The sequence below is a fragment of the Lepus europaeus genome, chromosome 5 (genome assembly GCF_033115175.1).
Source record: "Lepus europaeus isolate LE1 chromosome 5, mLepTim1.pri, whole genome shotgun sequence".
Lineage (NCBI taxonomy): Eukaryota > Metazoa > Chordata > Mammalia > Lagomorpha > Leporidae > Lepus > Lepus europaeus.
This window is the reverse complement of record NC_084831.1, coordinates 145,040,348-145,068,087: the sequence shown is the minus strand read 5'-3', so window position 1 is coordinate 145,068,087 and position 27,740 is coordinate 145,040,348. Positions and strand designations below refer to the sequence as shown.

Here is a 27,740-nt window from a genome sequence, read left to right as displayed (position 1 = left end):
TTGGACGGAAGAAATCGCAGGTGTCAGGAAGCCTGGCGTGACTGAGGCGCGGAGTCAGAGGCGCCATACACGAGAAAAAGGTGTGATAAGTTGGTTTAATCGCTGATCTACCACAGCATGGTGCTTCCCTCTGCTTGTCAAGACACCGGTTCACCTCAAACTCGTCAGCGCATCCCGCGTGTCCGGCTGAGCCCCTGCAGCCCGGCCTGCCTCGCACCCGCGTCGGTGCTGTCCTGGCTCCCTAACAGGTCCCTGCTCGGCTTTTTTCTTAATTTTGCTTTTTTTTTTTTCCTCTCCTTATACCTCTTCGCCTTTCTGTGGTTCCACCCACTTCTTCCCCACCTCCTCCCATAAACAACTTTCCCACCCCCACCCCCATCCCCCAATAAATAAATAAGGGGGGGGGGGAGGAGGAGAAGGAAAAGGAGGCAGCACAGAGAGCGCGGCAGAGGCCGACCCCACAGCCGGCAGCCCGCCCGCACCTCACACCCTGAAATGGTGACGGCCCCGCGCCGCTCCGGAGTCCGGGCCCCGCCGCCCGCTCCCCGCCGCCGCCGCTGGTGCTGCCGGGGACCGCGGCCCTGGCGCCGGGGCGGCGGCCGGCGAGGACTCGGCTCCCGTGGGGGTCGGTGTGCTGCTCGTCCCGCCCGGCGTGGGCTCGGTGCACGGCCGGCTCCGCGCACCGCGGGGGGACCCGGGGACAGGTGCGCCCGCCGCGGCGGCAGCAGGGGGCGCTCGAGAGGACCGCGGCGGCGGCGGCCGGCAAGGCAGGGGCGTGGGGCGGCGAGCGCAGGCCGCCAGCCGCCGGCCCGGGGGCGCTGGGGCTGCCCGCCGAGGGCCCGCTGTCCGCCGCCCACGGGACCGTGCCCTCCCGGCCCACGACCCCGGCGCCCAGCCCCGGCGAGCCTGCGGAGGAGGAGGCGCCCTGTGTGGTGCAGGCGCACCAGGTGTGGGCGGGAACGCCGGGCTTGGAGAAGGACTCTGCTCCCGGTGCGCCCGGGACCTGGGGCCGCCGGCTTCCCCGTCCTGCGGGAGGCGCGAGGAGGACCGCGGCTACATCTTCTTCACGGAGCCGGAGACCGACAGCAGCGGCCGCGCGCCCCCGCCTGCCGAGCCTCACGGGCCGGACCCTCCAGGAAGAGGGCGGCCGAGTGGGGTGCCAGCGGTGCGGTGAGTTGCTCCGCCCGGGGGCTCCGCGGGCGAGGGGCGGCGGCGGGGCGGGGCGGGGGCGGCCCCGTTGCGGGGGAGGCTTCGCGGCTCCCACGCTCCTGGCCGCGTCTCGGGCTCTGCTGCCGGCGAAAAGCCCAAGTGTGCGCCTCGGGGTGGGGGTGGGGGGCTGAAACTTTTTTTAATTGAGCTTTTTGGGGGTTGCTTCACTCGTGGCCCCGAAACGTGTCGGTGGCTTTCTCCGCGTGTGGTTGCTTGCAGCTGGCTGTGGCGAGGAGGCGCTGGTGCTGGGCCGCCCCGTGGGGGCTTTTTCCTGGGAAGGAGGACGGGTCGGACAGGACTGGGCCTCGGCGCCCCGAGTGTGGAGATGGTCGGGGCTTGGTGCGTGTGGAGAGCGCGGCAGGCGGAGGACGGTCGCCCGCAGAGCTGGCGGGAGTTTGTGGGGAACTCCATGTCCCGCAGATGGGTGCAGTGTGCACCTTGTGAGTCTCTGGGTGTGAGGATGCCAAAGTTTAGATGAACAGAATTACGGAGTGGCGCGTGGAAGGCCCTGGAGAAGGACTTGGGAAGATGAGCGTCGCAGCCGGTTTCCCACACCTTTTCCGGTTAGGCCATTGAAGCATGCTTGCCCCAGGGGTGCCTGGTAGGATCAGGTTGGCGAAATCAGCTGAAAAATGTCACTACCCTTCTGAGGTAGCATTTCGTTTATGCCATTCGTAAAATAATTTCTGTGATCTAAAACATCTGTATAACTTACTGATAACCTGCTATGGTTTAGTGATTATATGGTATTCTTCGCAAACCACAAATTAACATGATTACACATCACCAATTCTAATAGGCCTAATTCTCTCTGTGTCTTTATACATCTAATAGATGGTTGGGTTAATTGAATTTTCACAAAACTCAGCACCATGGCATGCTCCGTCTGCCTATAATACACAGTGTGTCAGATCTTCTCAATTTGTGTCTGGTGATGGCCAATTATTTAAGTTTCGGTCGACATTTGTGGGGCTTTTGTCCTGCCGTTAATTACTACCTTGGCTTTCATGAAAGGAAAGAGCATTGTTCACTCACGGTTCCCTTATTTTAGCAATGGACTTGGTGTGCCAGAGAGCTGTTAAGACTCCACCCCTCTGTGGCAGAAGCTGTTCAGAGAGCGGTGCTGAAGTAGCTGAGTGACGCTGGGACTCCCTGAGACTGGCTGATAGATGTCACTGGGAAACATGGCACGCACTCTGCCGGGAGCTCTCTTAATAGGGAACACAGAAGCTCAGCAGTATTGTACTGCAGCATATGTTATTCTGTTACAAAATCCAAAACAAAACCTTTTAAGCCACATCCTGTCCAGTTTTCACATGTTTTATATGTGATTGGGGAAGGATGTTTGCCTTTACCCAAACTGAATGAGTTTTGATGGGAAGCTAACGTCAAGAGGATTAGGTTTGCAGGGATGCCTGGAATTGGGGTGCACTGCTAGGGTAGCAATGGGGTGGTTATACCTTTTAACTAGAAATACATGTCAGACTTCAAGGGTAAAGTTCCTAAAAGCATCAAGAGGATGTTTGGACGTGTAAAATGCATGGTCTGGAAGAATAATAATGTATTTTTATGTTTCTTTGGGGTGAGGGGGAAGTTGTACTGTAGGTAGTATGGTTTGGCCCTTTTGTTTTCAAGTCAAAACAAGTACATAGTTTTAACTTGTGGCATGTCAAAGAGCGTTGGTTTATAATGAATTGGAAATCTCCCTCCATGTCATTGGTTAGATGTAGAAATCAGAGTTCCTGCCCTGGGTTTGTGTGCTAAGTGTGTGCTTGGTGATTTTAGTGTTGCGTATCAAAGTAGGATATTGCCTGGATAGATAGATCTAAGGAGTGAGAGAAGTTGTGCTAAAAGTTTTTCTTTAATTTCCATCAACAGAGTCTTTACCATGGTATCTGAGGATGAAAGTAAATGGTACAAGCTATTTTACATAAAGTAAGATTAGTAAATCTGTAGTTGGAATACTGGATGTAAAAGTGTGGGTGTGTATATTGTGAAACTTGACAATTTGGCCAGTTTTGTGATCTCAGTTAACAATGCCAAAGGAGCACAGACAACTGGTGGGTGTGGGGGGGGGATGCAGAGAATAGGGGCTGAATCATCCTGGTTGAGCTGCTTCTGTGTGTGTTCTTCTGGTCAGAAGGTTTCAGGAAGAATGATGGAGCAGAGGGTCCTTATCTAAGGACAAGAAGCTGCCCTGGGGGCCCAATGGCTGTGTACAAGCTTGAGCCATGGTGTTTGGCAGGAGAAAGAATACAGCAGAGTCATTTGTGAGATCCTACCCAGGAGAACAGTTTCCAGCTCTCTAGCTCTCAGCTGCAGTGCTTCCTACAAGTTGCTTCCTAGTATAGAAACTGCACATGCAACAGATTAGCCTTAGGCTTGAGCGAATAGAAATCTTCCTGCATTTTTTGTTCTTTGCCCCCTCCATCTAATATAAACTCCTGGGTAGTGTCTATATAAAAAGAAGCTCTTTGAAAAATGGACCTTTTGAAACAGAAACTGTCAGTGTGTTTTTACATGACAACATGAAATTTCATAACTTGTTTGCATCCTAGTTGAAGTTAAATAAGTTGCACTTCCATCACAGCTATTTAAATTCTTTCCAGTCTTTGGTTTTTCTCTTACCGAATAACCTAAGAAATGTTCCTATGTTTTATGTTCATCAGAATGAAAAATGATTTGCTGTTTAACTAAATTTTTATTCAAGTAAGTTACTGTTTGAGGTACTACACTTTGAGTTTCTTAACATTGTGGTTACACCAGGCAGAAACTAATTTTGAAAATGGAGTAAAAATAGTGATGCTGAGTAATATCTGCAAATGGGCCATGACAGATTTGTGTGTCAATTATGTTATAATCCAATGTAAATATTTGTCATATGATAGTGGAATGAAGGCATGTGCATATACTAATATTGTGAACATATTTATCAAATATTTATGATAAATGACAGTCACTTTTTCGAATATCTTCAATCACTATTTAATTATGTACATTGACCTTACAGTGAAAAAAAATGCTGTAGAGATTTTTCCAGTCAGCATTTTTAACAAAATCTATATTAAGGAAGTAGCAATAGTAAGAGATACAGCTTGACTGCTTGTACTTCATACATACACATGTAAATGTAATTTCCCAAGTGATTGTGACTGCTCTCTTTAAGCCAAAAAATGTTGCTGTCAAAAATCTATACTGGGTTTAAAACACTTCCTTCTGTTGAGAAGAGACTAATGTATGAATGTATTTATATTAATGCTAAAAAAATGAAACTGAGATAGATCATTTGGGAAAACAATTCCTTAGAATAAACACATTTAAAAATGGATTTAAATATCTCAGGATATTTTACCAGCACTAGGGGATAGTTCACATCGGCTGTGGGGGATCTATAAATCCTCGGAATTTAGGGAAAGTTTTACCATATGTCTTAATATGTTAGGCAACACTGGGAAGCTTAAACAACCCTAAGGATCAAAATAAGGATCTCTCTTTCCCTGGCCTGTATATTTTTAGCAAATGAAAGCGAAAGAAGTGATCGGGAGGGTTACTGCCCTTGTCAAATATAATCTCTTCATTGTTCATGAAATCTCCTTGGCTTCAATAACCGTTTTCTTCCTGTGTGTGTGTGTGTGTGTGTTTATTATAAACACATCATATTTTAAAACCTATTTTTACATCTGAGTTAAAATTTGTGAATTGGCCAGCTGTTCAAAGACCTTCAAGCACTTGTCTTCCTTTAGTACTTAACGACACCTGGATTTTTACTGTTTGTTTTTAATCTCAAATTATATGAAAAAAATCTCTAAATAGCTCTTTTTGAATGGATATTTTGACTGGCTTTATGTAAATAAATGATAGTGAAAATCGGTAAACAATAGCTTTTTCACTGACTCAAGCAATTTGTTACAAAGAAAAGTAAAATGACAAAAGTTTTTGTGAGGAATTGAAAACATTGTTAGAATTTTTATTTTTAAATAGCAAAAATGGACATTACAGTTTTCAATGCATATATGAGTTCTCTAAATTTGTGCATGCATTTGTGACTGTGTGTTCTTAGATGATCAGAAAATTTAAGTTAGTGATGTTATGTAAGAATGGATGGATGCCCTGTATTCCCCCAAATATCTATTACTTTATAATATTTGAACAACTGCTAAGTGGCATGCTCTGTTTGAATCTAACGTTGAATAATTTGAGAATTTACAGAAGGATTGTGCTATCTGCAAGGTTATGTTTTCAAATTTCCCAAGTATAGTGCTACAGTGTACTGGAAGCAAACCTGTTTCTGAAGACTTGCCTCCTGAATTTCCTGCCCAAATGAACTGCATGGGTTAGAGTAGACAAAGGCAACTTTGGTGAAGTTGAAATCTAAATGTGGGTTGGCATGGATCCAATTATTAAGAAACAATTCCCCCCCCCAATGTAGCCATCTTGGAGAGAGATGCTTAAGAGGTAATTTTCATTAGTTTAGGAAAACCAGGATTCTTGTCACAGTGGAACATAGTTTCCTAGGAAACTATTTTTTAACAAAAAACCTTTTATTTAAGTTATACAAACTTCATGCATTTCATAAATACAGCTTTAGGAATATAGTGATTCTTCCCACCCTACCCACCATCTCACCTGGACTCCCACCCTTCTTCCTCCTCCCTCTCCTATTCCCATTCCTTTTTTAAAAAAATATATTTTAAAAAATTTTTTGTTGTTGTTTATTTGAAAGTCAGAGTTACACAGAGAGAAGAGAGGCAGAGAGAGAGAGAGGTCATCCACCTGATGGTTCACTCCCCAGTTGGCCACAACAGCCAGAGCTGGGCCTCTGGGTCTCTCATGCAGGTGCAGGGACCCTAGGACTTGGGTCATCTTCTACTGCTTTCCCAGGCCAAAGCAGAGAGCTGGATCAGAAATGGAGCAGCCATGACTTGAACTAGTGCCCATATGCGATGCTGATGCTTCAGGCCAGGGTGTTAACCTGCTGTGCCACAGCGCCGGCCCCATTCCATCCTTTTTTTTTTTAACTAAGATCTATGTTCTTTAAATATCATCCAGAAACTAACCTTTAAGTAATAAACAGAGATCTTAGCCCCAACACTGTTTTTACTATGTTTGTTTATTGGATCAACAAAAAATATTCTCTTGAGAATAGGAATCATATGTTTTAACACACCAAAGATAGTATATTCAAGGTATTTACCATTGGAATTGTAACTATCATTTTTGATCACCTATGAAGTTTTAAGTCAATGGGTTTATTCATCTGTTTCCTCAGTCCATCACATGTTAAACAAGCAAGACCCCTACCTTTCACCTTAAACAAAAATCCACTCAACATGGATTAAAGACCTAAATCTATGACCCGACACTATCAAATTATTAGAGAACATCGGAGAAACCCTGAAAGATATAGGTACCAGCAAAGACTTCTTGGAAAAGACCCTAAAGCACAGGCAGTCAAAACCAAAATTAACATTTGGGATTGAATCAAATTGAGAAGTTTCTGTAGTACAAAAGAAACAGTCAGGAAAGTGAAGAGGCAACTGACAGAATGGGAAAAAAATATTTGCAAACTATGCAAGTGATAAAGGGTTGATAACCAGAATCTACAAAGGAATCAAGATACTCCACAACAACAAAACAACCCACTCAAGAGATGGGCCAAGGACCTCAATAGACATTTTTCAAAAGAGGAAATCCAAATGGCCAACAGACACATGAAAAAATGTTCATGATCACTAGCAATCAGGGAAATGCAAATCAAAACCACATTGAAGTTTCACCTCACCCCAGTGAGAATGGCTCACATGCAGAAATCTATCAACAACAGATACTGGCAAGGATGTGGGGGAAAAGGAACACTAACCTACTGTTGGTGAGAATGCAAACTGGTTAAGCCAGTATGGAAGTCAGTTTGGAGATTCCTCAGAAACTTGAAAATAACCCTACCATACAACCCAGCCATCCCACTCCTTGGAATTTACCCAAAGGAAATTAAATTGACAAACAAAAGAACTGTCTGTACTGCAATGTTTGTTGCAGCTCAATTCACAATAGCTAAGACTTGGAATCAACCGAAATGCCCATCAACAGTAGACTGGATAAAGAAATTATGGGACATGTACTCTATAGAATAACTAAACAGCAGAAAAAAAATGAAATCCTGTCATTTGCAGTAAAATGGAGGGATCTGGAACACATCCTGCTGAGTGAAATAAGCCAGTCCCAAAGGGACAAATATCTTATGTTCTCCCTGATCAGTGACAACTATCTGAGCACGAAAAAGAAACCTGTTGAAGTGGACACTATGAGAAACAGTGACTTGATCAGCCCTTGTCCTGACTGTTGATGTACAATTTAATACTTTGTCATTTTAGTATTTTTTGTTCTACTTAATACTATTGTTTGAACTCTGTAATTAACACACAATTATTCTTAGGTGTTTAAATTGAACTAAAAAGTGGTCTTGGTTAAATATAAGAGTGGGAATAAGAGACGGAGGAGATGTACAATTTGGGACATGCTCAAGCTGACTTGCCCCAAATGATGGAGTTAGAAATGTGCCAGGGTTTCCAATTCAATCCCATCAAGGTGGCATGCACCAATGCCATCTCACTAGTCCAAGTGATCAATTTCAGTTCACAATTGATCACACTGATAGGTCTAAGAGTCAAAGGGATCACATAAACAAGACTAGTGTCTGCAAATACTAACTGATAGAATTAAAAAAGGGAGAGAACGATCCAACATGGGAAGTGGGATACACAGCAGACTCATAGAATGGCAGGTGTCCTAAACAGCACTCTGGCCTCAGAATCAGCCCTTAAGGCATTCAGATCTGGCTGAAGAGCCCATGAGAGTATCGTAGGCATGGAAAGCCAAGACACTCTGGCCAAAAAAAAAAAAAAAAAAAAAAAAAAAAACTAAATGAAAGATCTCTGCAAGTGAGATATCCCAGTAGAAAGAATGGGCCATCAAAGAAGGAGGTACCTTTCTCTGAAGGGAGGAGTGAACTATTTTGACTAACTACTTTGACTATGACCTTGTCTAAATAAGATTGAAGTCAGCAAACTCAAAAGGCTTCCAATGCCTTGGCAACTCTTGACTAGAGCCTAGGGAGAATACTGACGCCATAAATAAGAGTGTCAATTTGCTAATTCAACAACAGGAGTCACTGTGCACTTACTCCTCATGTAGGATCTCTGTGCTTAATGTGTTGTTCAATGTGATTTAATGCTATAGCTACTACTGAAACAGTATTTTACACTTTATGTTCTGTGTGGGTGCAAACTGATGAATTCTTTACTTAATATATACTAAATCGATATTCTGTATGTAAAAATAATTGAAAATGAATCTTGATTTGAATGGGAGGGAGGAAACTATTTCTTAACCTTGCTACACTTCATTAGGACCTAATAAATTTCATATCTCCCAGCTTGGATGGTAGGGGAGATTACCCTACCACTTCCTACTTCAGGCGAATATATATATTCTCATCTCTATTTCCTTTAGGAAGTTAGTGTAAGGGGAGCCATAGGTAAATGATGGACCCGGGATTAGATCTGAGCTGTTCATCATTGCACTGACATGCCTTCTCTGAACACCCTAGAAACTGCTGGGCATCTGGGTCCAAGGGTGTCAGAAAAGAAAGGACTTGGGTCACAAGACTGAATGCAGTTGACTTTCTGTGACCTATCACCTCTGTGCTTATTTGATGAAGACACAGGTGGTAATCTGCCTTGAATCTCTGGTTCAGAGCTTCTCCCACTATTCCCTAGGCTCCATCTTGAGGTGTTTACCCCAGCATGCTGGGAACTGAAAAAAAAAAAAAACCAGCTCAGAGTTGTGTGTGGCTTGAGCTTGTAGCCAGGTTTAGGAGGCAATGATGGGCCAAGAGAACCCAGAAGAGATGATCCCTTTTCCGTTTTGCTCTGCTGTGCCAGAATATGTGAACTGACTAAAGCCCAGCAAAGGGGATTGTATCTGATGAGGGCACTAGAATTTTTATAGTGGGTATGCCCAGGAGCCAGAACTAGGGAGAGAGGGGTGGAAGTCAAGAGGTGTGAAGCACTTTCTGGTTGTTAACTTTGCCATGGGCTTTTCAAATTTATCTCAAATATTTGCTTCTGCTCTTCCACTTATGCAATGGCAATTAACACTCCTTGAGTTTGTATTGTTTTGCTTCTTCGATATTGTAGCTTAATTTTATGTATAAAAATAATATAAATAAGTGAATAAATGAAACACCACAGCTGGTGGTAGAGTGGCAATCACCGCTCTAGGCTACATTTAGAAGACATCCTTCTTTCTGTTTCTTGCTAATTCAATGAGCTGAGTGTTTCAGGAAGCAGCATTTGGAGCCATATCCTATTGGGTCCTCATTTTGTCCTCTTACCACCCAGAGCCAGACTTCCTGATCAACCTTGGGCTTCAGAGAAAGGTTATTTGATTTCCCCAAATTTCTTTTTCCTCCATTATTTTCAATGCTATTTGTGTAATCTATAACCCAGCAGGGTAAAAAGTAAATACCTTGTGTTGTGAATACTTAGAGATACTAAAGGAAAAAAAAAACCTTATGGAATACAGCAAAGCAGTGTTAAGAGGGAAGTTCATAGCAATTAGTGCCCACATCAAGAAACTGGAAAGTCATCAAATAAATGAGCTGTCAGGGCATCTCAAGGACCTAGAAAAACAACAAACCAAACACTAAATTAGTAGGATGAAAGAAATAATTAAAATTAAGGAAGAATAAACAAAATTGAAACCAAGAGCAATACAAAAGATCAATGAAATGAAGAGCTGTTTTTTGAAAAAATAAACAAAATTGACACACCTTTGGCCCAACTAAACAAAATAAGAAAAAGACCCAAATTGACAAAATCAGAGAAGAAAAATGAAACACATACCACAGAAACAAAAAGAACACATACTCCTATCTAAATTGAGTCATGGATACATAGACTACCTAAACAGGAGAGAGGCAAGATGGCGGAATAGGAAGGTAGCACACTGATAGCTCGTGAAGACACAGGTTAATAACAGTGGAGATACTGCAGTGTCAAGGAAGAGTAGGGGAAGAAACAGCAGAAGAAACTCTTCCAGAACTAGTGATTCACAGTGGACCTGCGTGGAGAGCGTGGGAGCCCAAGTTCGGGACACCAGCGGCAGACTCAACACACCAGCGCTGGAACGCGAGGTGAGCCAAACCTCAATAGCCCGAGACACCAGCGGGCAAGTGGAAAGAGGAGACTAGAGGGAACGAGGCTTGAAAATCCATGGGGAAAAGTTCACCAGGATAACTAGAAGAGAGAGAGGAAAAAAAAAAGTGACCGATACGGACACGAGTTTCTCTCTGCTCACCCCTCAAAGGCGAGCAAGACAAAGAGCAGGCGCCATTTTGGACATACGTCATAAGCAGGGCGACCTCAGGTCTGCACCGGCCCTGAGCCTAGCAGAAAAACCTGACTCTGGGGGGAGGGGTGAAATAACAGGCGATTAGGATCTAACTTGGCAACCCAGTGGGAGACTGCAGGAGAATTGGAGCCCACACCGAGGGCAGCAGAGATTCCCTGTGTGGTCCTTGGGAAAGAGCTTCCGATCCCTGGCTCCTGTGGGAATATCATTCGCCTGCTAACTACCTCCAATTACGTTCAGCTGTGTGGAATTACTTCCCTTTTGAATCAAAAAAAAAAAAAAGAAAGAGATTTACCATGCCTAACCTGGGAGTGTCATCTTTGACACACCCTCAAACCTGAGGAACCAAACAGAGCTCTCAGGCCACACTCATCTCAAGCCTCTAAGGCTCCACCGAAAGCAGACAGTCCACTTAATATAGAGCCATAGTGTAACAAGAAAAAACACCACAGTGAAGAAACCAAATATCTCCAACATGCCAAACAACAAACGCAAAAACCGAGGTAACAAGAACAAGGAAGACACTATGATGCCCCCAAATGAAAAAGACACCCCAATTCAAGATTATGAAGATGATGAGATAGAAGAAATGCAAGAAGCAGATCTCAAAAAATTGATAAGAACATTAAGAAGTTCTCAAAAACAAATTCTTGAACTACAGAAATCCTTAATGGACAAGATAGAAAATCTCTCTCGTGAAAATGAAATATTAAGGAGGAATCAAAATGAAATGAAACAACTAGTAGAACAAGAAACTGTGATAGTGATGAGAAATCATAATGAAATGAAGAATTCAATAGATCAAATGACAAACACATTAGAGAGCCTTAAAAACAGAATGGGTGAAGCAGAAGAGAGAATATCGGAATTAGAAGACAGAGAACAAGAAAGGAAACAGGCAAACCAAAGAAAAGAAGAGGAAATTAGAAATCTAAAAAATATTGTCGGGAATATACAGGATACTATTAATAAACCGAACATTCGGGTCCTAGGAGTTCCTGAAGGCATGGAGAGGGAGAAAGGATTGGAAAGCCTTTTTAGTGAGATACTAGCAGAAAATTTCCCAGGTTTGGAGAAGGACAGAGGCATCTTAGTACAGGAAGCTTATAGAACCCCTAATAAACATGACCAAAAGAGATCCTCACCACGACATGTTGTAATCAAACTCACCACAGTGAAACATAAAGAAAAGATCCTAAAATGTGCAAGAGAGAAACGTCAGATTACCCTCAGAGGATCTCCAATTAGACTCACAGCAGACTTCTCATCAGAAACCCTACAAGCTAGAAGGGAATGGCGAGACATAGCCCAGGTACTAAGAGAGAAAAACTGCCAGCCCAGAATATTCTATCCTGCAAAGCTCTCATTTGTGAATGAAGGTGAAATTAAGACTTCATAGCAAACAGAAATTGAAAGAATTTGTTGCCACTCGTCCTGCCCTGCAAAAGATGCTTAAAGATGTCTTACACACAGAAACACAGAAACATGGTCATCAATATGAAAGAAGGTAAAGGAAGGAAACCTCATGGCAAAAGATCACAGGAAGCTCAATTTCTCTTTGACATAGAATTAAACTCTGATGCTCTGTTAAAGCAATGTGTTAAAGTAATCTATTATGTTCTCTTGATGTCTGTTAAATTCTAATTGTTCAAAAACAGCTGAATTTTTATTAAGAGCTATGGGTTATTTAAATATGTGCTTATTTTCAAAGATTTGAATAATCACCTTGTAACAATGATCAAATTTGGTCTATGTTATGTCATGATTTTAAGGAATCTTATTTCAACCAGATATTTTGGATTTTGAGCCTTCTTGGCATTCTTGACAGGCATTCAAAAAATCAAAGTTTCTAACAATCTGGTCTCTAAAATTTCCAGTAAATCCTGGACTTTGGTTTTTCCAGTTTGGGCCCAACTGAAAAATTACTGGTTAAACAAACTACACCACGTTAGATATTTAAGAGGTGTTTCCAAATACATGATTCTTAAAATTTATAGAAGGCATTGGACCTTCTGGCAAATGTGTTCTTCAGTTGTTATTTAATGGTTGAAACTGCTAAGTATTCATGTAATATTGCTATTGTCAGCAAGCGATCTAGGACTTGCTCCCTCATTTCTCTATTCTAAGCCCAACTTGTTCTTTCATTTCTCTATTCTCCTCAAGGTAGGAAACTAATTCTATTATGAAGGAATCTGTAGGACGCACAATTTAATCTTTAGACCTTATAAAAGAGATGGCGAACATTTTTCTGTAATAGCATAGCCAAAATAAGAACTTAAACAATAATGTCATAGCTAGATTTATTTGCCATCAGCGAAGTATACAGTAAGTAGAAAAAACCTCCCTTTCAGACAAAAGGGAAAGAAAGTTTTAAAGTGAGAATATAATTTTCCTCATGGGCATTGTCTACCTTAGAAAAACTACTACAGAACATGCCTGTGACTATAGACTTGTAGTTCAGGCCACCGAAGATTAGAGATGGGACTTGGGCACTCCCTTGACTTGCATCCTCTGGTCTGCTTTAACACAAACCAGGAGGAAAAGAAAGCTAGGCATCAGAATCAATGGGTGGCAGGCCTATTAATGGCTGTTCTGTACAGTGATCTGCCCTCAAGGAGACCCAACAGGCCAGTCCACTGCAGTGGCTTTCAAAGTGGTAAGCCTGGGCTTCAGCAGAAGTCAGCTTGTGAAGAGCCCTGGCAGCTCTGCCAAGAGTTGCATCACTGGAAATGGACCTGCCCTGGAGTCGAAGGATGCCCAGGTCAGAGCCACAGATCTTATTGGCTCTAAGCTGAAAAGCCCTTCACTCAACCCAACTTCCAAAGTGACCACTGCAGCTGAGGGTATGGTCAAGTAGGGTCAGCAACATTGCAGGCAGAACTGTAAATTTCTTGTTAGAGATGCCCCCTGCCTTTACCAGACCAGCTCTCCTCCCAGGCCAGCCAAGTAATGAAAGTCAACAGAGTGCCTTCCCCTAGGAGGTTCACACCTCCCTTAGGATATACCCCATGTGAAGAGATAGGTAGGTCTGGGCCTCTTAACTTACAAGGCCGAAAGCCCACCAGATTATTATCAAGCCCCTTCTATCAGGTTCTATTTGCCTCTCAATCAGAAAACTTAATTGTAGCTTAGACAGCACCTTTTTTAGCTCCTCTAATAATGACTCTGTCCTTTGTTCTAGACCCTGTCTAGCGTACTTGGGCCTCATTCCTTTGTAATCATAACTTCTACTCTACCACCAATGGCTCTACTCCCAACCTGTGTGTACTGATGGTCCTCTTCCCCACTCAATGCTGTATAATTGTTCAAACCTGGTAAATGCCACTCTTAGGATCATTGGTTACTATCCTCACTCTGTCTTTTATGACCTTGTCTAAATATGATCAGAGTCGGTAAACTTGGAAGGCTTCCATAGCCTTGGCAACTCATGACGACAGCCTAGGGTGCTTACTGGCGCCATAAACTAGAGTGTCAATTTGTTGGGTCAACAACAGGAGCCACTGTGCACTTTCTCCTCATGTGGGATCTCTGTCCTTAATGTGCTGTACATTTTGATTTAATGCTATAACTAGTACTCAAACAGTATGTTTCACTTTCTGTTTCTATGTGGGTGCAAACTGTTGAAATCTTTATACTAATTTGATCTTCTGTATATAAAGAGAATTGAAAATGAATCTTGATGCAAATGGAAGGGGAGAGGGAGCGGGAGAGGGGACGGTTGCGGGTGGGAGGGAAGTTATGGGAGGGGGAAGCCATTGTAATCCATAAGCTGTACACTGGAAATTTATATTCATTAAATAAAAGTTAAAAAAAAGGATGGAATCTAGTTAACAATACTCAGATAATTGCCCCTTTTAAAATTTTTTTATTTATATAAGGTGAACAAATTTCATGTATTTCATATATACAAATTTAGAAGCGTAGTGGCACTTCCCACAATACCCTCCCTCCATCCACACTCCCACTTTCCCTCCTTCTTCCTTTCTTATTCTTGAAATTTTTACAATTACATATTTTCAGTTTATAATTTATTTATTATTATTTATTTATTATTTATAATCATAAAATTAACTCTCTACTAAGTAAAGAATTCAACAAATAGTAAGAAGAAAAAACAAAAAACAAAAATCACTGTCCCTCAATAGTACACACAAGGGTGACAGACAATAATAAAATCTCAAAATATCAATTTTGCTCATATACAGTATATTTTTTACTCTATTAGTAACCATATGGAGAAAACATGATATTTGTCTTTAGAGGACTGGCTTATTTCACTAAGTAAAATGGTTTCCAGTTGCATCCATTTTATTAAACCAGGATTTTATTCATTTTTATGGCTTAGTAGTAATCCACAGTATATGTAGACCATATTTTCTTTATCAAGTAATCACTTGATGGACATCTGGGTTCATTAGCTTGGCTATTGTGACTTGAGCTGCAATAAACAGGAGGATACAGGTAATTTTTTCATATGCTGATTTCATGTCATTTGGGTAAATTACCAGGAGTGGGAAGGCTTGGTCATATTTTCAGATCTGTTTTCAGCTTTCTGAGGAAACTCTATACTGTCATCCACAATGGGTGTACTAGCTTTCAATCCCAACAACAGTGGATTAGAGTACCTTTTCCTATACATCCTCACCAGCACTTACTGTTTCTTGATTTCTGTATGAAAGCCATTCTAACTGCAGCAAGGCGAAATCTCATTGTGGTTTTGATTTGCATTTCCCAGATGGCTAGTGATCCTGAGCCCTTTTCTATGTGTATGTAAGCCATTTGAATTTCATTCTTAGAAAAACCCCTGCTCAAATCATTTGCCCATTTCTTAACTGGGTTGTTTGTGATGCTGTTGTCAAGTTTCTTGAGTTCTTTATAATTCTGGATATTAATTCCAAACCTGGATAGTACTTTGCGAATATTTTCTCCTATTCTGCCAGTTGTCTATTCACCTTGTTGAGTGTTTCTTTTGCCATGCAAAAGATTCTTAGGTTTATGTAATCTCATTTGTCAATTTTTGCTTTGATTGCCTGTGCTTCCGGTTTTTTTTTCCAATAAATCTTTGCTTATGACAATGTCTTGAAGAATATCCTCAATGTTCTCCTCTAGTAACTCAATCTATTTTAAGTTGATTTTTGTTTAAGATGTAAGGTAGGGGTGTTTTTTCATATTTCTGCAGGCATAGATCCAATTTCCTCTTGTTGAAGAAACTGTCCTTTGAGGATGATTTTAGCTTTTTTTAAATCAAAGATTAGTTTAATATAGATATGTGGATTGATTTCTGAGGATTCTATTCTGTTACATTCATCTACATGGCTTTTCTTTGCTGGGAGGGTCTTTATTAATGATGTAATTTCCATCGTGGATATTGGTTTATTTAGATTTTCCATGTCTTCATGCTTCAATTTTGATAGATTGTTTCTGTCCAGAAATCTATCCATTTCTTCCAGATTTTAGAATTTGTTGGCATATTTTTGTGCCCACTACCAGGCTGTTTTGATAGCAACTGCCCTATAGTATGTCCTAAAATCTGGTATTATGGTGCCTTCAGCTTTATTTTTCTTAATATTGCTTTAGATATCCTGGGTTTTTATGATTTCATATGAATTTTAGAATCATTTCTTCTAGCTCTGAGAAGAATGTTATTAGTATTTTGATTGGGAATGCATTGAATCTGTAAATTGCTTTGAGTAGTATCCACATTTTGATGATATTAATTATTCCAATTCATGAACATGGAGTATTCTTCCATTTTTAGTATCTGATTTGTTTAGTGTTTGATTTGTTTAATGTTTTGAAATTTTCATTGTAGAGATCTTTCACTTCCTTAATTAAATTTATTCTAAGGTATTTAGATTTTTTGTAGCTACTGTGAATGGGAATGATCTTATAAGTTCTTTATCAACCATGGCTTTGTCTGTGTCTACAAGGTCTATTGATTTTTGTGTGTTTATTTAATATCCTGCAGCTTTACTAAACTCTTATGGAGTTCCAATAGTCTCTGTGGAGTCTTTTGGGTTCCCCTTATATATAGGATCATGTCATCTGCAAACAGGGATAATCTGACTTCCTCCTTTCCACTTTGTATCCCATTGATTACTTTTTCTTGCCTAATGACTCTGGCTAAAGCTTCCAGAACTATATTGAATAGCAGTGTTGAAAGTGGACATACTTGTCTGGTTCCAGATCTTAATGCAAATGCTTCCAACTTTTCCCCATTCAGGATGATGCTGCCTGTGTGTTTGTCATATATTACCTAGTTCTGGTAAGGAATCTTCCTTCTATAACCAATTAGCATAAGGTTTTCATCATGAAAGTTGTATTTATCAAATGCTTTCCCTATGTTCATTGAGATAATCATATGGTTTTTATTCTTCAATTTATATGAAGTAGCACATTTATTGATTTGTATATGTTGAACCATCCCTGCATGCCAGGGGTAAATCCCACTTGGTCTGGGTGAATGATCTTTCTGATGTGTTGTTGGATTCAATTGGCAAGTATTATATTGAGGATTTTTTGCATCTATGTTCCTCAGTGATATTGGTCTGGGGTTCTCTTTCTTTGTGATATCTTCTTCTGGTTTAGGAATTAGAATGATGCTGGCTTCATAGAAAGAGTTTGAGAGGATTCTTTCCCTTTCAGTTGTTTAGAGTAGCTTGAGAAGTATTGGAGTTAGTTCTTCAAACATCTGGTAAAATTCTTCAGAAAAGTCATCCAGTCCAGGGCTTTTTTTGTTGGGAAGGTCTTTATTACTGATTCAATTTCCATCTTGATTATTTGTCTATTTAGGTCCTTTCATATCATGCCAATATCTTTTCCAAGCTGAGCACAGAGAAGACCGGGCCCTGAGTTTCTTGGAGGAAATCCCCAGGTTGACTCATTTCTTCTTTACAAGATGGTGCAGGGATATCAGGTTCTGCCCTCAAAGAAAGAAGGACTGACAGCAGTGAGTTTGCTGCTCCACTCTGCATGGGAGGCTTGATAGTCCTCACAAAGCAATTGCATCCCTGATCCATCGGTGTTCTTCACTGTGACAGTGGATCATGTTTTTTTCTGAGAGCAGAGAGCCCTGGGCGCCTCCTGAACCCTTCCCTCAACCACCAGTGGTATTGCACCAGGGCATGGTTGGCCTTCACCATCGTGTACATGTCGTATTTCCTCTTGACCACAGGGCCTTGATTATGGGAAGCTCATGTGACAGCTTCTCCAGCATCAGCATCTGCCCAGTGCTGCTTCTCACAACACTCAGTGATCATCCACTTCATGGACAGGAAGCGGCGTCTTCAGCCAGCCAGCACCACAGGGACCTGGAGGAAATGGCCACCCCGAGGCTGGGTACCAGCCAATCACAGGCTCACCGTTTTCCAGTGCTTGGTGAAAGACGACATGGGGTTGTGCTCTATTGGTGCTTGCTCCTCTGCAGAGGCAGCGTGGTGCTTCTCAGGTCGCTTCCTCTTCATAGCCTCCAGCGTCTGTGTCATCAGGGATCTGGCCAGGACTTTGTTTCCTCCTTTCATCATCAGGTTTGTGAATTCGCTGGTCACCAACTCATCAAAAACAGAGCTTGCTTTTGTGGCTGACACAGCTTTGATGAGCTGAGTTTTCTTGAGCTCATGAAAGTATTTCTCCTTCTAAGGGAGCTGGCCAGTGGCTTGCGGTAATGCTCCTTCTCAACACAGGGATCCCTATACTCAGGACCAGGAATGCTCCAACTCACCTGCGTGAGCTCCAATATCCAGAATGAAGAGCCACAGGAAACGCTCATTCTCCAGAAATTCACAGTGGCATGGCATGGCCCTTGAGGACACTGCTCACTCCTCCAGTTTGTATCTTTTAATTGGAGAGTTTAAGGCATTTATTTATTATTGAAAACTTACAACTTGGTCCTACCATTTTCCCATGAATATTACTATATGTTTGCTTTGGATTTCCTTTTTACTTTTACTGGGAGATTTTCTGTCTTCACATCCTTTCATGATGATATCGTTCTGTATTTCTGTGTGTTGCCCATCCATAAGCATCATTTGTAAGACTAGATGAGTGGTGACAAATTATTTCAATTTCTGTTAGTTATGGAAGATTTTAATTTCAATTTCACTCATAAATGAGAGCTTTGATAGTTACAGTATTCTGCGTTGATAGAATTTTCTTTTATGACTTGGACTATGTCTCTCCATTATCTCCTGGCCTGAAGGGTTACTGATGAGAAATCACTTGTCAATATAATTGGAGATCCACTGAAGGTAGTCCGGTGTTTCTCTCATGCACATTTTAGAATCTTTTCCTTATGATTTACTGCTGAAAGTTTGCCTACCACATCTCATTGTGAAGCGCTCTTCTTGTCATGTTATTAAGAGTTTTATGTGCTTCATGTACTTGGACATCCATTTTCTTTCTCCAAATGAGAGAAGTTTTATGTTATTATTTCACTTAATAAGCAGTCTATTCTGTTCTCTCTTTCCACACCTACAAGACCTCCTATGACCCATCTATTGGGTCTTTTGATAGTATCCTCTAAATCTCAAGCACTGTTTTTAATTTTTCTAATTTCTTCTTCTTTTTTTTTGTCTGACAGAATATCCAAAGATTTGTCTTCTAGTTCAGATATTCTTTCTTCTGCTTCACCAAGTCTGTTGTTAAGGTTTTCTGTGGCATTTTTTATTTGACATATTGAATTACTCATTTTTAATATTTCAGTGTGACCTCTTTAATATCTCTATCTCTAAGGAAAATTTTTCATCCATGTCATGTATGGAGTTCTTTAATGCATGAATTTGCTTGTCATTGCTGTTGAGTAATCATAGGATCATTCTTTTGAATTCCTTTTCAGGCATTTCATCAATCTTCATCTTCACACCCTAACATTGGAGTTTTGTTGTGTTCCTTTTGGGTAGTCATATTGTCTTCCTTGTTCATATTTCGTGTGTTTATTATACATTTTCAGGAATTTGTGGAACTACTTGTTAGTTTTCTCCTCTGATGGCTTCTAGTGTTGAAATATGCCTCTGTAGTTTAGTGGAATGTCTGCTCCTACAGTGGATTTTCAGAGTCGGAGGTAAGGAGCTCCAGTCAGTGCTCGGGTATAATACAAGGGTCCAGGGTGGTACCCACATGGAGCATGGCAGACCTCTGCTCTTAGAAGGGGAGAGGATATGATCACATTGGCTAGAGTGATCACTGTCTCACCTCTTCTCTGCCAAGTGATCAATGCCCAAGGTGACCCCACAGTGGCTACATACTGCACCCATGCATTTGCTAGAACCACACAAAGAATCTGTGCAGTCCTCAGTGTGAGCACAGAACATTCTGCAATGAACCCTCACAGGTACTCAGTGAAATCTGAACCTTTGCAGCCAGAGTGATTGCCTGAGGACCCAGCTACAGCCCACACCCTATTGTGCAGGCACATAATTCCCAGGGGCATAGTGCACATGGTTTCCATGGTCAGAGGGAACAGATGAGTCACTCTTAGTCCTGCAAGTCTGCTCTGTCCATGGAGACAGCCGAGACATTCCCAGAGCCACCTATCTGTTAGTGTTGTGCCTTGGCAGTTTGAGTACAGGCACCAGTGATATAGAGGGGAGCACATTGCCTCACAGTCACAAGTGAGCACCCCACTGTCTGCCAAACCACCATCCCAATCTTAAAGTCAGTGGGGCTCCAGATTTATCTCTTACACAAAATCCCCTGGCCACATGCTTGTGAGTTGCAGAAACTTGTACTCTTCTTTTAAGATGGTGTTTCTTCCCGACTATTCCCTGGGACCCCTTGTTGGGGAGAAGGGAAGCTGGCAATGTATTCTCACTCCACAGGTTTAGGCGGGCACCCTGACACCCACTAGCACTCTATGTCACATTCAAAGTCCATGTGGTCCTCCAGATTGTCTTGCAGGTAATATCACCAGCAACACTTGCTGCTGTGGTCTCTCCTCATTTCTGCTTAAGAAGATGGCATCTTCTCATGATATTGATTATGATACTGGTAGGAGCAGAACAGAGGAGCACTGCCCGACTTTTGCCTGCGAAGTGTGGTGCTCTACAGGAATGAGACAGGGGAAGAAATAGGTCAGATTTCCTGCTCCAAGCCTAGCAGTCGCTCAGATCCCAGTCAGGTCCCCAAGCTGAAGTAAAAGTCAGTGGGTGGGGACAGTGCTGTAGCATAGAGGGTAAAGTTGCTGCCTGCAGTGCCAGCATCCCAGTTGGGCAACTGTTCGAGTCCCAGCTGCTCTACTTCTGATCCAGCTCTGGCCTGGGAAAGTAGTAGAAGATGGCCCAAGTTATTGGGGCCCCACACCATGTGGGAGACCTGGAAGAGGCTCCAGGCTCCTGGCTTCACAGTGGCACAGCTCTGGCCTTTGCAGCCAACTGGGGAGTGAACCAGTGGATAGAAGGGCTCTCTCTCTTTCTGACTCCCTTTCTCTCTGTGGGTAACTCTAACTTTCAAATAAATATACAAATTTTAAAAGTCAGTGGGTGACTGTGCCTACACAGTATTCAGCCATCTTGGATTGATCATCTCCTTTTTAAACATTTTTATTAACATAAAGAAAACATTTAAAGGAGTTAACGGATACAATTCTAAGAATATAATGGTACTGTTCTTCCTTCCTCTCTCTCTCCCTTCCTTCCTTTCTTTTTTAATTTTTGTGATAACATATTTTTAATTTACTTTATAGCCAAAGGGTTAATGTCCCACTAAATAAAGATTTCAAATAAAAAGTAGCCATCTTCTAGGAAAAATAAATCTCTTCCTTATACTAAGTAAACAAATGCAGACCCTTAGAAAAATTTTAAGGGATAACATGTGAGATTATCTTTATGACCTTATGTGAGGGAAGTATTTTTTAGACATGATATAAAAACCATATCCCATAAAGAAAAAAATGATAAATTGAATTAAATAAAATATAAACCTTCTGTTATACAAAAGAATATCCTAAACAGAGTGAAAACATAAGACAAACTAAGAGAAGATATTTGAAACTTGTATAATAGCCAAAAAATTGCTATCAATTAAAAAGTTGGTGTATGAATATCCTACAAAAATGATCAAAAACACAATGGAAAGAAGAACAGCAGGTATGATTAGGAAATTCTTAGAAAAGGAAACCTGTGTATTCAACAAACTTACAACAATGCTTATCTTCTGAATTATCAAAGGAAATGAATCTAACATGCAATTTCACATCCAGCAAATTGACAGAATTGAAGTTGGACAGTTTGCAAGGTTAGAAAAAATGAGAGGAATAGGAGCTGTCTACACAGCTAACAGAGTATAACTTGGCAAAACTACTTTGAAAAACAATTTTGCAAATTAAAAATGTAGCCACAATTCAGCAATTTAATCTCTAGATTTATGTCCTTGAGAACCTCTTGCATTTATGTAGTAGGATATGCTGTTTGTTCAAATAGCATTTTGGAAGCATTTAAATGTTTTCAGTACAATGAATAAGCAAAATGTAGAATAGTGATTCAATAGCAAGACTTTTTTAGATGAACGTCAGGGAGAGGTTTAACCTCAGTGGCCTCAAAAAGTGACTACAAGTAATGAATTAACTACTTCTTATAAATCTGACATGCCTCTAGTTGTGTACTGTCCTTTAAAGAGTTTGGATAACAACAACTCAAATCTTTGACCTGGGTTCTGTGATTAAATTGAAGAACCATAGTTGACAAAGGCTGTACACAGCAAATAAATACAATAGTCACAAACTGTGGATATCAACTGGATAACTAACCCCTAAAATTAGAATAGATTTAGAATTGAATGTAAAATAAAATACATGTAATAGAAAATCATTTATGTGAAATTTAAACAAGAGTAATACTTTGCTCTTAATTAATATTTAAATACATAATAAAAGCATTAGAAACACAAACTGAAATGATATACAATGAATAAAAGTAGCATTAGAGGAGAAGGATAGAGAATGCCTAATACTTAACTTTATAACTGATATTTTATTTCTTTAAAATATAAACTACATATGAAGAAAAAATGCCAGAACCTTAACATCAATTAATTCTAGATAGGCAATATACAACATTTGATATAACCTACATATTCTTTTAAATTTTAAAAAAATCAAGAATTTAAAATAAGCATTTGCCAACTGATTTTTTTTTTGGACAGGCAGAGTGGACAGTGAGAGAGAGAGAGACAGAGAGAAAGGTCTTCCTTTACTGTTGGTTCACCCTCCAATGGCCACTGCAGCTGGCACGCTGTGGCTGGCGCACCACACTGATCCGAAGCCAGGAGCCAGGTGCTTCTCCTGGTCTCCCATGCGGGTGCAGGGCCCAAGCACTTGGGCCATCCTCCTCTGCACTACCTGGCCACAGCAGAGAGCTGGACTGGAAGAGGGGCAACTGGGACAGAATCTGGCGCCCCGACCAGGACTAGAACCCGGTGTGCCGGCGCCACAAGGCGGAGGATTAGCCTATTGAGGCGCAGCGCTGGCCACCAACTGATTTTTTAAAAAGAAAGCAAACTGGTAACTCTCACATCTTTTTCTGTGTTTCACCACAAAGAATGTCATTCTATTGTTTTGCTGTATCCTCTCATTCAGCATCCAAAATCCCAACTGTGTTGTCATTTTTGAGTATAAAGAGGCTGCAAACACTGGAACTGCTTTTCACAATATCTAGCTAGCTGGGAAACCTGAGCAAACAAAGAAAGGAGAAAATTAACTCTGGTCTCTGGCTGAAATAATTTGCCTATCATAAACAAAATAGACAATTTGCAGTTCCCACCCCATACCAGATTAAGACCACCTGTTGTTAATTTTCTTCAAATATTTGATATCTCTTATTCCTTTATGTTTCTCAGTTTTGTCACTCATCTTTGCTTTAGTTTTAACCCATGCTGCACTGTTTGCTTCTTCTTGGCTTTCTTAGAGTCACCACTTTAACTTACCTTCTGTTTCTCTCATCTTCAAATTTATATAGAAATCTAAAACTTGTATATGGTTGCCCCTCAGCAATGATGTCAGTTTAGTGCACAGTTCTCTGATTTTCCTGGAGCAGATCCTTGATTCCACTTCCTGTGCAGTTCCCACCAGTGGAAAGAGGATGCTGGTCCCCATTTACTTCACATCCTGACAGCCACTGAGGTTGTCTTTTATGAAACCTACCACTTCCTCTTCTATCACTAAGGGCCTAGCAGGTAAGACAATGATCTTCCACTGCCTAATTCAAAGCTCTTAAAATGACTGTCTACAAAGAAGCAGGTCATGGTGTAGAAATAAAGGCTATTAAGATATGCAGCAATTAATAAAAACAGGAAAACATTTCCACTCATAGGACCAGAGAAGCAAGAGGAAGCAATATGTTTACAGAAATTTTTGAGAGTGTGGGATGAGGAGGAAGAGCTACTCTTTGGGTAATGTAGCCTTGTGAGGGTTCAGCTGCTACTAGAATTGGTGCTAACATAAAGGAGTGAGCAGGAAATATATACAGCAACCTCTTGGTCCTGTTTCCCTCCAATCTCCTGTTCATTACTCTCTTTTGCTAACCCACCTACAAACCAGTTAGAAGGGTGCCTGAATGATACAGAAGTTAGGTATCAAATCTGTAGGGCTCCACACGTGGTTAGTGGGAGTACAGAGTGGGTTGGTGGCAGAAGAAGCAGAGAACAACCAGTCCATCCCCGAAGTCCTGATATTTCCACTTACAGATAAAAACCATTCCTCCTTTCAAGTTCATGTTTTCTGACTATGCCACGCGCTACCACTACTCACTGCTGCCATCTTCTCTCACTTTTCTCTGCAATGCCTGCCATCCAGGGCACTCACTGTAGATCTGAGTAACTCTTCTCACCATCTAACCTCAAAGCTTGTTTTCCTCCTGTATTGGTCAGATTTTCAATACTATAATGAAATATTTGAAGCAGTCTACTTTATAAAGAAAAGAGATTTATTTGGCTCATTGTTCTAGAAGTACAAGGTACTAACAGCTTGGCAGAGCCTATTTGCAAGCCTCTTAACTCCTGATGCCTGCACAACATCATGGGTGCAGCAGACACATCTGCCTATGTCTATGTCTATGTCTGTATGGTGTCACTCTCTCTCCTTGAATCCACCAGGATCCAATCATGGGGCTCCACCCTAATAACCTAATCTAATCTAATCAGTTTCCAAAGGGCCCACCCTTAAATACCATAGTATGAAAAAGTTTCCACCTTTAAATTAATATAAGACTTTGGGTAGTAAACTTCTACATGACTTCAGAGGGAAAAATTATGTTCAAGCCACAACACATCTCAACAACATGGGCATTTATCTATGCTCTAGTTCAGCATCCTATGATAAGCTACTGGTTGCTTGCTAGCAGAGGAGAATATGGTTATCATGAGATATCCCTTACAGTTTCCTCTTTCCAAACTTGCCTGAGTCCTTTCTCCCTTCTTTTGGTATCAAAGAAGCAGATCCTTTTCCCTGGACTGAGCAATCTATCTACCTGTGTTCTGTATCTGATCATTATCATCACCATCAGGGTTGCATTATCTTCCTTTATACTATCACCTTCCTCAGAGACCCCATTGAATTCCCTCTCATATAAGACAAAAATTAAGGAAAAAGAAAATGATTCCTTCCCTGATCCATTATCCGTCTCCAGCTGCTGTCCTCCTCTTCCCAGCAAGTTTTCCCATTAGCCTACAATCATTCACTCCCACTAGTCAACCCACTGTCTGAGATCCCAGTCCCTCACTCCTCTGAACCCAGTGCCAGAAAAAACTCATGATTTTCAAAATGCCTAATCTGGGTGGCTGACATTGTGGTTCAATGGTTTAAGCTGTTGCCTGTGATGTTGGTATCCCACAGGAATGCTGGTTTGGTTCGAGTTGGGCTGATCTACTTCTGATTGAACTCTCTGGTAATGTGCTTGGGAAAGCAGTAGAAGATGAATAAAGTACGTGAGTCTCCACCACACAACTTGTGAGACTTGGATGGAGTTCCAGGCTCCTGGGTTTGGCCTGGCCCAGTGCCAACTGTTGCAGCCATTTGGGGAGTGAATCAGTAGATGAAAAATATTTCTTGCTCTCTGTCTTTCCCTTTTTCTGTCACTCTGCTTTTCAAAAAATTAAATCTTAAACATACATACACACAAAACACCATATCCTTTAAAGACATTTCAATGTCTCTGTACGGCATTTGATGGTGTTGACCATTCCCATTTCCAGTCTTCATTTTTGTGGCTTTGAGATAACATTGTCTCCTTAGCTTCCTCCTACCTATGTCTTTTCTTTCTTTGGTTCATTGGCTGATTCCTCTAACTGTAGTTTATGCAATGCTCCCAAAGTTTCCATATTGGACCCTGTCTCTGGGTATGATATTCCTAGTTACTCTCATCCCTTTTTTATACCAGAGCTTCAGGTGCCACATTATAGGCATCGATTTCAAATCCCTGCCTCCAGCTGAGAAGTCATTTTAAACAACCAAACTCCATATATTTAACAAATACTTAAACTGTGCTTTCTGTATTCTAGGCACTGAAATTTATAAATGTTAATGTTTTTAATCCCTAAATTAATCTAAGAGGTAGGTATAACTGAGGATAATTTAGGCACTGACACATTCTGTAACTTGCTCCAGGTGATGTAACTTAAAATTGGTGGAGCCAGGATTTGAACTCTGATAGCCTGGCTCTAAAGGTCATACTCTCAGCTATTCCGCTTAGTGTTATGTAAATTCTTCATTTCATTGTGTTTTGGGTAGCTCAAACTCAATGTGCCTCAAACCTGACTGATCATCATTCTCTGGAAACTGGCTTCTCCATGTCTAACCAACACTGGGCTAATTCATGTTCATAAATTCCTTCGTGTGATATTTGATTGTTTTCTCAAGACTCAGATATTTTGTAAAGAACTCTTTTAGTAAACATTATGTTATAATATTTTTATAATAAAGAGACTTACCATATCCGTTAACATGCTATAATGTTTGAATATTTTTGAAATTATCTTTTATTTTGTAGTTATTCTATTAGTCATAAATAAATGGCACATTAGTAAAGATGAAGTTGCACTTCTATGAATGTGCTTGGATTCTTTCTAAAATACATTGAAATTTTCATTTTTTTATTTATAGGTTAGCAGAATATTTTATAATGACTTTTAGTAATATTTTAAATAGTTAATTCTAAGTAAATTAGATATTACTTGACATGAATGTTTCTCTCAGTGAGAGACTCTTACATATATGATAAAGCTTTAAAGTCAACTAAAATTAGTATGGCAATAAACTTTCTTAGCATGGCAATACATGTTTTATCCATATAGAGGCTTTACAAGACTATAGGTAAATTCTACTAAATGAGCTACGCCAATATGCCTAAAACCACAAACCAGAGTTACAAATAAAATTCCTCAGCATTTTCCCTGCATCATTTGACACAGAAAATCAGTTATAATTAGAATCTTGAAAACAAGTAAACTCACTATTCATTCACTGTTCAACTCACTTAAAATATAAATTGATTTCACATTGCTAAATTAAGCAGAACAGGCCACATAGAAAGATTATAGCAATGTAAGCAATTGGTAACTATTATTTGTTAGTGCACACTGTGTTTTGGATCTACCAAAAGATCATTGCCAGTCAACTGTTAGTAACAGAATCTTAAAAGCAATTTTCTAACATAGTGGAGGTTCAGTGTTTTATTTTGTTTTTCACTTCAAATTCAAGAACTTATCTAACACAGTATGAGAAATAGGAATATATTTACTAATTTGCTTCCATTTATCAGAGCAGACTACATATTTATGTATGTTGTGGATATTTAATGTTAACCAAAATTGTAAAATAACTTCTATGACACATAAGTGCACATCTTACTCACTTAGATTGCATGATAAATTCATAGATAAAATGAAGTACAATTTAATAAATTTGCAAACAGTAAACCTTAAGCCCTAAATTGGATATCTCCTATGCCTTTAGTCTCTCTTTTTTTTAAATGTATTTATTTATTTGAAAGGCAAATTTATAGAGAGGCAGAGAGAGAGAGGGGGAGACAGAGAGAGAGGTCTTCCATCTGCTGGTTCACTCCCCAGATCGCCGCAATAGCTGAAGCTGTGCCTATCCGAAGCCAGGAACCAGGAGCTTCTTCCGGGTCTCCCAC

At 40.7% G+C, this 27,740-nt stretch overlaps 1 pseudogene; it reads right to left on the bottom strand.

Annotated features, from left to right (window-relative positions):
• Positions 1–17,648: 17,648 nt before the first annotated feature.
• Positions 17,649–18,388, bottom strand: LOC133759298 (small ribosomal subunit protein uS7m-like; annotated as a pseudogene).
• Positions 18,389–27,740: the final 9,352 nt, after the last annotated feature.